Here is a 12,388-nt window from a genome sequence, read left to right as displayed (position 1 = left end):
AAACTCTTTACTTCTCACAAAGTATACTTTTTAAGTTTTTTCAAGTAAGTTTTCTTAATAATAATAAGAATTGTATGTGGTATACTCGTATAAATTTTATATTTCTTAAATATATTACATTTATACCAACTCCTTTTCTTTCTTTTTTTATACTCTTCGTTTTAACCGAGTTTTTCAGTTATCCGAGTTAGTCGTGGTCCACATTAACTCGGATAATCGTGGCTCTACTGTAATTTATATAATACACTGACGCTATATTTCTAAACAATGAGCAGTTTTACATTAAGTGAACAATCCTTAGAAAATAAGACATACTTGATAATTTAAAAACTTCATTATTGCTTCAAAATTAAGTAGATGATTAAAAAAAAAAGTAGACATTTTTTTCGAGCGCTCATAAGTAAGCGCTCATTCTCCAGACTCACCGGACGTGAATGAGAAATCAAAGTGAATTGAAATAGAAATTCAAAGCTACTAACGAAAAGGGGAAAAAAAGGTGGAAAACAAAACTAGAAAAAACACAGTGGCCGAAAGAGGCAAATCAGAGTAAAATGCATTTTCCCACGCTTGGTGTTGAGGAACTCATGTCGTTTAGAAAGGAATCGGCATTCATATAAATGAAATAAGATTCTAGGGCATCCCAATGATGTGGTGTGACAGGGGTGGAAAGAGTAAAGAGTATCATTTTGAATTTCTTCTTGGTACCCTGGTATTTTGAAAAGTGAACAATTTTCGAGAGCACATAAAGAAGCGCACATTTTCAAGACTCATCAGACGTGAATGAGGAAACAAATGTGATTTGAAACGGAAACATAATGTTGGTAACAAAAATTTAAAATTGATATGTAAAGCAGTATTAGAAAAGCCAGGATAAAAAAACAAAGGAAAAAAAACAAAACGAGAAAAACCGCATGGCCCAATGAAGGCAAATCGGATCAATACCACGTGCTATGGAGAAATGGTAAGGAACTCATATCGTTAACAAGAGAATCCTACATTCACGTGAGTAAAACAAGATTCCAGGGCATCAAGAGGAGCAGATTAGACACATAAAGAAATCTTGAATCTCATCTTAAATCTCGTATTGATGCCCTGGCATCTTGAAACATTTTTCACTCTTTGCTATCACGGTTTATCTGTTTTTTCCCCCTTTCTCTATTCTACCTTCATTTACCATTTTTCTTTGGCAAACATAATGTTTTCTGTTTTAAACGCCTTTGTTTTCGTTATGCACGTCTGATGAGTTTTGAGAATGGGTTCCATTTTTCAAGCGCTCGAAGTATGTATACAATATTTTATTATCTTCATAATTGTGAGACAAATTAACTTTTTTAATCATCAAATGGACAGTTTATTTCTTCCAATTCCTTGTTTTACGGATGCTTCTTTATCACCATTGACGAACACTTTATGCGTATATTATGTTTCAAAAAATGATATTTCACAACGTTTTATTAATTACAAATCTAAATCTGAAGGTTATCTGAATTTATTAGGACAAAAGTATCTAAGAAAAATTGCCTTTTTCAAGAACACTTCAAGGGGGTGTCAGCAAGGAGGCGGAAGGCGAAAGGTTGCATTTCTACCCCATGAAAATCCTTTAGTTCTCGGTTACCTTCATTGTTTTTTTTTATACTGTAAATAAATATAAATAATGCTTGTTATTATACTAAATCTACTCCAATTCATATAATGTACGTATTCATAAATATTAAATGTAATACTATAATTAACTTATATTTTTGTTGATTAGAAGATATCACAAAAAATAAATACGGTAATAAAAAAAACATTACTGAATAGTTTTACTTAATTCTTTCCCCTTTGGTCTTAATATTATTTTCCTAATATAAAATAATTAATTCAATCATAATTCTTTTACTAAATTTAAATGTTGTTAAATATGTATATTTTCCGAAATTTGTTGGTTTAATAGGTTTTAGTTATATTATTGAAATTGTTAGTGCACTTTGCTTGACATTTCTTAATTTGTTTGACAAAAATAAAGAAAGAATTAAAATATTCGTAAATGATTAGTAATATGAGTGCAATGGTTGTGTACTGAGTTGAGTAACATTGGTTTTAGTTAAGCTATGCAGGATTAAATAAATCGCTTTTTCCATTTAAAAATATGAGTCGAAAGAGTATTTTCAATTTGTAAATATTCAAATTTAGGAGCCCCAAGCTTTTCTTGCACATTACTTGTTAACTAAAAATTTGGATGAATTCCAAAAATGCATCGAATTTTACAAACTTATGTTTTTTTTAATTTCTTCTAAACTTTAAAAAGGGGATGGTGGATTAGTCGTTATAATTAAATTTGAAATTTGGTTGTCACATTTATTGAAAATAAAAACTTTCTCTGCTTACAATCGAGAATCATTATTGATAAAATATTATAAGAAATCATAAATAATGCTCGCAAATTGTAAAATATGAAGGCGATCCCTTTCTATTGAAGACTATTTTTACAGTTAAATTGCAATTCAATTTAGATGCAAAGCTTATCGCATTAGAAAATCAATGTTAATTTAATTTTATTATAAAATTGTTATGAATATAAAACAATAAAATCAGTTGAGCTTTGCTGTAGATGAAAACAAATCTTTAACCAATGTTGCCAGAAATCGCTACGCATAGTAAATAAAAAATGAAAGATGGAGTCGATTCGGTACAGATTAACTTTCACTTATATACTTTTTGCAGATAAAACAGAATTAGAAATAAATTTAGTTGTTCTTGTATGTATAAAAATATCATGCATTAGTTTTTCACAGGATATTTTCGTTTTTTAAAGATAATATTAGAAATTATTCTGAGAATTTTGTTTGTTTATTTACTTATATAGACGGAATTAACTTTGGAACTCATATTTCCCAAGAAAAAAAAACGATTATTTTTAAATTACAAAACGCCATCTGCTGTTTCGTTACCGTATTTGTCTTTTACATCTGCTGCGTTTATGAACTCAAAGTAATAATGAGGAATAATTTATGCCAAACGATATTAATCGCAGCATATTTGGCAAATACGCCTAACATGTGGATCTAAGGAATTCATAAAAGAAAAAAAAAATGTTTTAAATTTTTTTTTCAGAATTATATCAAATTTTGATTTAATTCAAAATGCGCGTGCGAGTTGTAGAGAGAAAGTTCAAAATGCCTGTTTCAAAATGCGAGTTGTAGAGATATCTGTCAAATTAATTAAAACTAAATATTGCAGTTCTTTTAAATTAATAAATTGAAGTTGAAAAAATGTTCATGGGGAAAGTTTTTAAGTTAAAAATAAAAAACATAGTATATTATTGGTAATAAGAAAAGATATGGAGCAGAAATTATCTAAAAAAATTATTCAATTTTTGACCTAAGAAATTATCTAAATGGAAATAACCTAAGTTATTTAACGAAATTATTCAATTTTATTCTATCAGTTTGTTAACTAACACTTTGTTTTTTGGAGGGGGAAGGGGAAATTAAGTTGTGGCTATTTTCTTTTCTTTTCTTATCGTCATGGGTAAATCAAGTTCGATTTGTCCAGGTGAGAAAGATAAAGACATAATGAATAAGGAGAAAAAACTCACTAAATCCTGTAATAAAGTAATATTCAACCCAAAATGTGTATCACTAATATTTTAAACATCAAAATAGGAATAATTTTTATCTTATTTACATTTTTTGAAGTACAGATAATAAAATTAAAAACAGCAGCCACTATATGCCTCCCTATACTCTGATGTTCCTAATTATTTTGCAAAAAAGGTTTTTTCATATAATGAGAGTTTTCGAGGATCAACCAGAATTAGAGAATTAGAAATGAGACACAACAAATCAGTCATTTTTGTATAAAGTGTTGATAATATGTTTCCAGGGAAAAAAATAATCTGAAATTTAATCTAGAGTACCTTTGTCTCCATTTCGTTTGTAACTATTTGAAGTGATTTATTGCCTTTAGCGACATCAGCAATTTTTAGATATTCCATCAACTTAGCTCCTAGTATTTATTTTAAAATCTATAAAAACCTCAGCTTTTTAAAGGAAAAATCTAAGGGAAGGGGTGTAAAAAAATTGAGAAAAGAATAGAAACTTCACCACCCCTCAAAATCAAAAACTGCATTCTTGCGGAAAACGAAAAGCCAGCTATCTTAGTCCAGTCACGTATGGGGGCTGCCCAGGCGGAAAGGGACATTCCAATCACGTGACCACCCCTATTGCCTCACCCCTCCCACGCGATGTGACTTTTTTTTTCTCCCTTGCCCCCATCACCAAATACGTCTTCCCTTTTTGTCTTTTTCTTCTCACAGATAAGAAAACGAATCCGCGATTTTGATATTCAACGGGCAAGTTTCCGGAACGGCACTGTTACGACGTTTCCGCAAGCGAAATTGTTTTTTACCACCCCCAGCCCTTAATCCCTATTTTCGACCCCTTTTTTGAAATACTCTTGAGAGCATGTATTTAGTATGAACTTTTTTCGAACCATGAAACAAAAGAATGAAAAGAAAAGTAACTTTGTAAGAAGTTTGCTTAAAAGATTAAAACTTTATTAACCAGGAGCACTGGTTGTCATTATTTTATATTCTTATTACTCTACATTCTGAGGATTATATATTATTCTGCAATCTTATTAATAAGTATGGCCTTGTTCTTAAAAAAAATAAATAAAAAAAATTTATCTTTTGCACAAACGATAGTGTTTTTATGAATATCGTAAATTCAATTATAACTAATTCTACACTTTACTAAAGCTAATTCGATATAAAAGTGTTTTTATCAATATTGTAGAATTAATTATGAATAACTAATTTTGCTTTTAGTTGAAACTAATTTCACGTGGAAGTGTTTTTATCAATATTGTTTTAATATTCTTTACGAAAGAGAAATTTAAAACTAACTGCGCATTTTTATAATTTAAGCAACAAATTATAGAATAGATATATATATATATATAGAATAGAATATATACTATATGTATATAACGATTTCTTTGGGAATTTAACACTGGATTTTGAGAATTCAGGAAGTTGAACTCCAGTATTAAATAAATGATCACCACAGTAAAAATAAAATGAAGAAGGGTAAATTGATAAACAACCTGATGAACATTCGTACATAATTAATTCAGTAATGTTAGAAAGAAGATTATCTTCAATGGGGGAGGGGGAAATAAATTAAACAATAGAAAACAAATCGACTCAAGAGCTGAATACATCGTTTATTTATTAATGAAAGAAGGACAGAAGATAAAATGAAAAGAAAGAAGTTTAACGTTTTAGCAGATGTTTTCTTTCCTTTTTCGATCTTTTTTTGCTAAATGCATGTTCGTAAATAAGTTTTAAAAAAGTCTGTATCAGAAAGCAGCGTTGTAAATATATTTCTAATATCATAGATATAATGTAACAAAAAAGATGAAAAAAGCCAACTGACTTCAGAGCAATATAAAAATGGATGCACTGAATTGTAATACTAAACTCGTTTATTGGCAAGCAAATTTTGGCTTTATAAATTCTCAACATTTGAATTTATTAGATAGACAGCGTGAATAGTGAGCTATACTTCATAAAATATTATTAAAAAGAGACGTAGCGTAAATTAAAATTATGATTTTTTTTTTTTTGATAGAGAAAGGAATTTTAAATTATACTACAGTGGCGGATTTAGTTCATGAATTTTTGCATGTGCTGATATAAAATAACTAAAAAGAAAAAAAAGATAGTTTGCAAACAAGTTAAAATGGTCCATTAATATTTAAAACCAGAGTTACATTAATTAATTTTGGCAATAATTGCATCCTTTCCTTAATTCACCTCTAACAGCTAGGTAATTTCTTAGAAGTTAAATTGTACTTGTTGAATTGTAAAAAATGTCGGCAGGTGTTCGGTTATAACTTTAACTTGAACTTAAGAATAAATCCCAGTCAATTTCAATATTTTACACAGAAAGAAAGTATGTAGCATTAACATACTTTTGATAGTTACAAGTGTATTGTTTATCCTGCTTCTCTTTATTTTTTATTTTTTTTTTAAATGAGGTGAAGGAGAAGAAGAAATAAATATTAAATTTTTTTCCTTAACTTTCTTTTTTTATATTTTTCAAAAAGAAATGGTAAAACTGTTGTAAAACTGTCTGCAATGTGTTGTACGAATTAAAAATTTGGTATTTAAATTAGTAAAAGAATGAAAGAATATTTTACTAGATCTGTTTGTAGTGTCGAATTTGCTTTAAGAAAATCCTAATTGTTTTTTGCTTCCAGAATGAGATACCAGCAAGTGACGTAATATGTGTATCTCGTTCCTGATTGGTTGTTGAAACGTGGTATTTGTTTACGTTAGCAACTGTTCTTTCCATTCTATTTCGAGTAAGCCAAACCAGTCAAATGTCAATTCTCTTTTGTGACACATTCTGTATATTACGTCACAAAGATTTCAATTCTGTCATTATATAATTCTTACGTAACAGAAATACAGGCACGAAGACATGTAGAACATAAACAAACTAATTATACATCGAAGTTGCCAGATACAAAAAAATATATCACAAAAATATAAAGACTTAGACGAGATAGAATTATCTCGTCTAAGTCTTGAATAATCACACATCAAATTTCAACAAATTTGATGTGAGATATGGTGCTGCACTTAATTAACTTATATGGAAAAACTTAGCTCAATTTTAACACACCATTTTGCTTATAAACAATTAGCTGTCATCTATAACCTATATGTCATATGTAAGGGTAATCGTGATCTTCTTCTTATTGAGGAAAGTACCCGATTAAATATTCGACTTTTCAGAATTAAATGTCTCAGTAGCTATTCGACTGATATCATTCACATTTTTTATTTTGTTATTTAAAATTACAGACTTCAAAATGGTGCAAAAATTTGTTAACCTTAGGCAATTAAAAAATTTTTCGACAATTATTAAATAAAATAATAAAAAATAATGAAAAATGATTTTTTATGCGGAAGTATCTTTGGATAAAAAAATTCATAATTATATGCAAAAGATTTTTCGATTCACTGAAAGAAGTTCTCGAGATATAGCGAAATATGCAAAATTGGGACCATATATTTCCAGATTGCGGTTATGGGGCAAGTTTTGAGGGTCAGATATCCAAATTCATCGAAAGAAACGTATGTTTTTTCAGAAGAAGGATGCTTTTGTGTCTGATTTCGTAATTAAACTACCGTTTGCAATAATTAATTAGCATAAAGGTTAGGACTTATACCATCAAGATAGAATTTTAGCACGTGAAAATTCAATAGTAAGTCAAAAGTTATACAGGAAGTGACTTCTTTTGCGTACGGCTCATAATAAAATCTTTTGCACTTAAATTTCATGAAAAATTTACAAAATCTAAAAAAATGTGAATTTAAGTTGGTCAGATTTTGCTACTGAATTTCACTAATTAGATAAAACAATTTTGAACAGCCTAATCTTAGAGAAAGAGAGCAAAAATATATTCTTTTTTTTTCTGTCTTTACGTGCAAAGGATTTTGAATTTTGGGGATTGCCCTGACAGAAATATGAGGCTTTTAAAGAAGGCAATAGATCCCACGCCCTAAGAAGAGGCGCAACTTATTTTGGTCCACCCACTGGGTTTTTCCCTTCTAAAAAGGTATTTTATAAGCTAATTTCAGAGGAACTAAACTTATATATTCATGAGAGTGACTGAGGCAGGAAGTTTTGCCAAAAGAAATTCTTGTTATGTTTAAATTTACGTTGTAAATTTTTCCTGTCTTACAGTTTTCTTTCACTAAGTGAATGGAAGAAAAAATCATTACTGTCTAACATTCATATAAAAGATTTGCGAGAAAGAATTAAGTGGTTTTCTTACTGCATCGAATCAGAAGATCAAATCATCATAGAGAAAAAGATTTTTGGAAATAGGTCTTGGTCTTACAAATGACATTAACGGATATCAACATTAAAATAGTTTTTTTTTTTTTTTAAATCTTAGAACAATGTTTTCACCGTTATGAAGGGATGTTTCGTGTTAGCTCTGAGTTCATCCTATTTAAAGGAAGGTAAAAAAAAAACAAGCATGCAGCATAAGTCATTTAATTCCTTCTCCCCTCCCAAGGGTAGTGAATTGTATCATTTCTTGTGTAAGTGGATTGTTCCATTTCTTTACACCATTCGGGAACTTCTTCATGGGAACCTCCCTTCTTCCTTTTCACAACAGTTCCGAGAGTTTAAATTTTAATCAACAATGATTTTGAAACTTGTAATATATTATGTTTATATCTATTCAATAAACTACGATCGTATGAAATTGTTTAAGTAAAATGACAATAAAAAAGAAATAATGATTTGTTTTAAAAATTAATTCTTTCACTAACAACATACTTATTCACTTTTGTTATTTCACTAACGAACTTTTTAGTATAAAATAAAATGACCAAATCCTTGAACAAAGAATTGTACTTATCTTATCAACTAATCTCAACGTTTATTTCAGTTCTTTTTCGAAATCAGTTTGAGTGATGTTATCTTTAAATATTTGGAAAAAATAAAACTGTAAACGGTTAATCATGAAGGATAATATATTAAAGGTTGATCCATAATATTTAAAGACGATCCATATTTCGGCACGAATCTGTTACTAAAGTAAACAGGGAATGTTTTTTCTTTGAATCTTGTTTTAATACCTGTTTGTGTCTTTCTTTGGTATCACCTGCCCCACACAAACCTCTCTAGAATCAAATTTGTTTTTCGTTTTGCCCCAAACTCGGATCTACTGGGTAGATGTAGAGCACAAAAACTGAAGAAACATCTGCCCCAAACTCGGATCTACTGGGTAGATGTAGAGCACAAAAACTGAAGAAACATCTTGTATTAGCAGTGGATGTAGGGTTCCTTTCCACTTTAAGTGTGGTCATAATAAGTTGATCTTTTGAAGGTCCTTTGGAATATTCCAGAAAGTCTATTTTTCAAACAAAAAGTTGACACTTTATTAAAGATTATGTAGTGTCTTTGTTAATTTTTTTTTATTTACTTCTGTATAATTTTATTAGTAACATGAAAGAATAATAATTCTTTGTGATTCATTCTTTTTATGTTTAGTTTTCATGCTTTACTTCAATAAAAATTATTGAATTACGTGGTTTTATGTTAATGTTTTGAATTTTTTATCTCACATTTATGCCTTTTAATTAATAACGCTTCTCCTCATTTATTTCCCAATTACTTTAACAAAAATATTGGTGCCATCCATGTTAATACGTATTATATTCAACATTGGAATATAATACGTATATAAGTAAAATATTGGGTAGCCCTACTTTCAAAGGGTCTTACTCTCATGCTGTTATAGGTCTGCGAATCTAGTAAATGGTGACTGATGCATGTTAAATCTGTCAAGTTGCTAAGTCCTCCATCTTCCCATAAAAAATCAATACCTCTGGGGATACTGATCCAGGAGTTTCCTTGTCTTCTGGATGGGTTCAAAAATACAAGGCTATACTGAGTTGAACATTAGTAATCGTAAACCCAAAATTGGGTCGGCTGTTCAACGACAGATATAATAAATATAAAAAAATAAATAAAAGCCAAAATTAGTCTCTCTCTTACATATTTTAACAATATTTATGAATAAATAATATTCTATAATCCAAAAACAGTTTTGTGAAGAAGAAAAAACGAAGTATATGGTATAAAAATTTACAGGATTTATGTATTGCTACATATAGTCCTGGATTACCTTTAACAGTTATCCAGCAATAATAATTGTAAATGCATGAAAATTAAAAATATAAAACTCTATAGTTTTAAAAATAAATATACACTATTCTCATATTTTAAAAATTCTGCTTATTTACAAATGTAAAAATTAGAATCAAACTTTGAATTAAAATTTTGTCAAGATTTTCAAACTACATTGTGTCACTCAAAATAAAACTAAACATCATATAATCCCCCCCCCCAAGAGTTGAACAGGTTTTTTGATTAATAGTTTACTATTCTTTTGATTTTTTTTTAAATTCAGTTTTTACGTTTTACAGGCAAATAGAGTTTCATTAATTTTTCTTATTTGCTCACACTCAACTATCTCAATATTTTTGTTCATATTGTTCTAGGTTTTTATTTAAGACAAATATTTTTCATTAAATTCTTTTTAGCTATCTCCAATGAAGTTGTTGGAATTTGTTTTCATGGATGTGAAATTTGATTACATTACTAATAACAATATTTATTAATTGAAAATGCAAGAAATTTGGCTTATTTTATTTCAATTATTAGGTAATAATGAAATAAGTTTAAAATTAAAGTTGTTATTTATGTTGTGGATGAAAAATGATCGAATAATGATGCATTTAAAATCTACCACTAAATTTTCAATAAAACAATATAATCCAAGTTAACTCTTTAAAAATGCTATAAAAAAGAAAGTGGAAATTTATAGATCGATGAAAAAGTGCCAATCTTGTAGTTTAATGCATTTTTGCAAGTTAGGTATAAAGGAAAAAATGTAAATATGGGATATATATACAGTGAATTCACGATAACTCGAATCTGATAGGACTGACGAAAAACTTCGACATTACCGTTAGTTTCGGTTTTGAACTTTCAAAATATTGTCGGATTATTTAATTAATGCTTATTAATCATTTTTCTGACAAGCCATTTACGATAAGACTGTTCGAAGCACTTTATGATACCCTGGTCCATCGGCTGCAACCAGTGGCCCCCATCCCCCTCCAAGCTCTTGGGCAAATTCTAAATTCCCCCCCAAACTATTCGTTTTATTTAGTGTAAAAATTCCCCCCCAAGCTTTAAGTGGGCGCATCGTGCGCCCACCTCCCCCCCTGGTGGGGGCCCCTGGCTGCAACTTTGCTGTGGTGTTGGGCGGGAGAAACTGCAAGTTTACTGCTTTCAAATTAGGTAGATCACTATGTGCTGTGCATTTATCTATAAAGAGTATCACTTCTTTTTTTAGCGAAGAATTTCCGATCCAATTTTCTTACATAGTCTTCAAATAAAACTGATGTCATCCAAAACTTTTTGTTAGACTTGTAATCCAAAGGATACGTTTTTACATTCTTGAAACATCGGGGATTTCGGTTTTTTCCGATAAACATGTAAGGGCAATTTCTCTGTCCCAGACGCATTTCCTCCAACTAGGACAGTCAAACGTTCCTTGCTCATTTTACCCACTGAGCAGTTTTCATCCTTAAACATCATAGTCTTATTTGGAAGACATTTAAAAAATAAACCCATTTCATCAATATTGAAAACATCATTTTAACTGTATCCTTGAAGTAAATTTGGTAACGTTTCATTTAACCACTGTTCACATACTTCAAGAGGGACAGCTTTATCTTCTCCATGAAGAGTGCGAAAGACATTGTGTGTGTGTTGCAAGGGGAAAGATATCAGCCATGGGTGCAAGTTGGAAAAAAGGCCAAGACTGAAAATTTTGTGTCTGAAATACCTAACATACACAATACCCCCTCGACATATGCAAACTATCTAAGAAAGTTTTACCATAATACATCAAGATTAAATACTGTAAAAAAAATATTTATTCATCTGTCTTTTGATAAAATAACAACAGGACATAAGAAAATAGACCGATAACGTAAATCTAAAAAATATTTTTATGGACAGAAAAAAAAATTTCCGATTTCCGTCTTTGAGTCAGTCTTGTTTCCGTCCTCGGACATTTTCGAAAGACGGAAATCCGTCCTGGGGACGGAAGACTTGCACCCATGATATCAGCTCCTAGGTTTATTTTCTTGCTTTAAAAGATAAAAAAAAATTGAGTTAAAGGGAGTAAAATTAGAGTAATCGAGAATAATTAACATGAAATTGAAGTTAAAAGGGTCGGGAGCTCATAAAAAAATCGAGTTATAGTAATATTTTAGTTATCGTACTTCGAGTTATAGCGAATTGACTGTATATATATCAAGCTAGAATAGAATAGTAGAGTTCCTTTTCAATAACAAGGAAAGTATAAATGGGACAAGCATGCATAGAAAAGCATGTCATTTAAATGAAAATTAATAGAAATCATTAGATTATTTTCTTTGAACTAAAGTTTTTTTTCCATTGATAATTGAAATATTTCACAAAAGAAAAAATTGACTTAAAAAAAAAAAAACTGTTTTAAAGATATGCTAATAGGAGCAGGCAGAGGGTGGTCACGATAGAAAGTTTCAAAATTAAGTATGACAATTATAGAAATTAAAAGACTAGTTACATAAAAATATCACACTATAACAAGATTTAATATGGTATACTTTAATGCATAAAAATTTATAAGAAATCTTTAAAATAACCATTTTTAAAAACCCACATGGTAATCTACCCATGTGGTTATGGTATTCATAGGTAATAACCAAATATTTAAAAACTATTATCATTAAATGCATTATTTATTATTTCTA

This window comes from Parasteatoda tepidariorum, chromosome 2 (genome assembly GCF_982258835.1).
Source record: "Parasteatoda tepidariorum strain Cologne lab strain chromosome 2, Ptep-v5.0, whole genome shotgun sequence".
NCBI classification, from domain to species: Eukaryota; Metazoa; Arthropoda; class Arachnida; order Araneae; family Theridiidae; genus Parasteatoda; species Parasteatoda tepidariorum.
The sequence above is the reverse complement of the archived record's forward strand: the minus strand, read 5'-3'. Positions refer to the sequence as shown.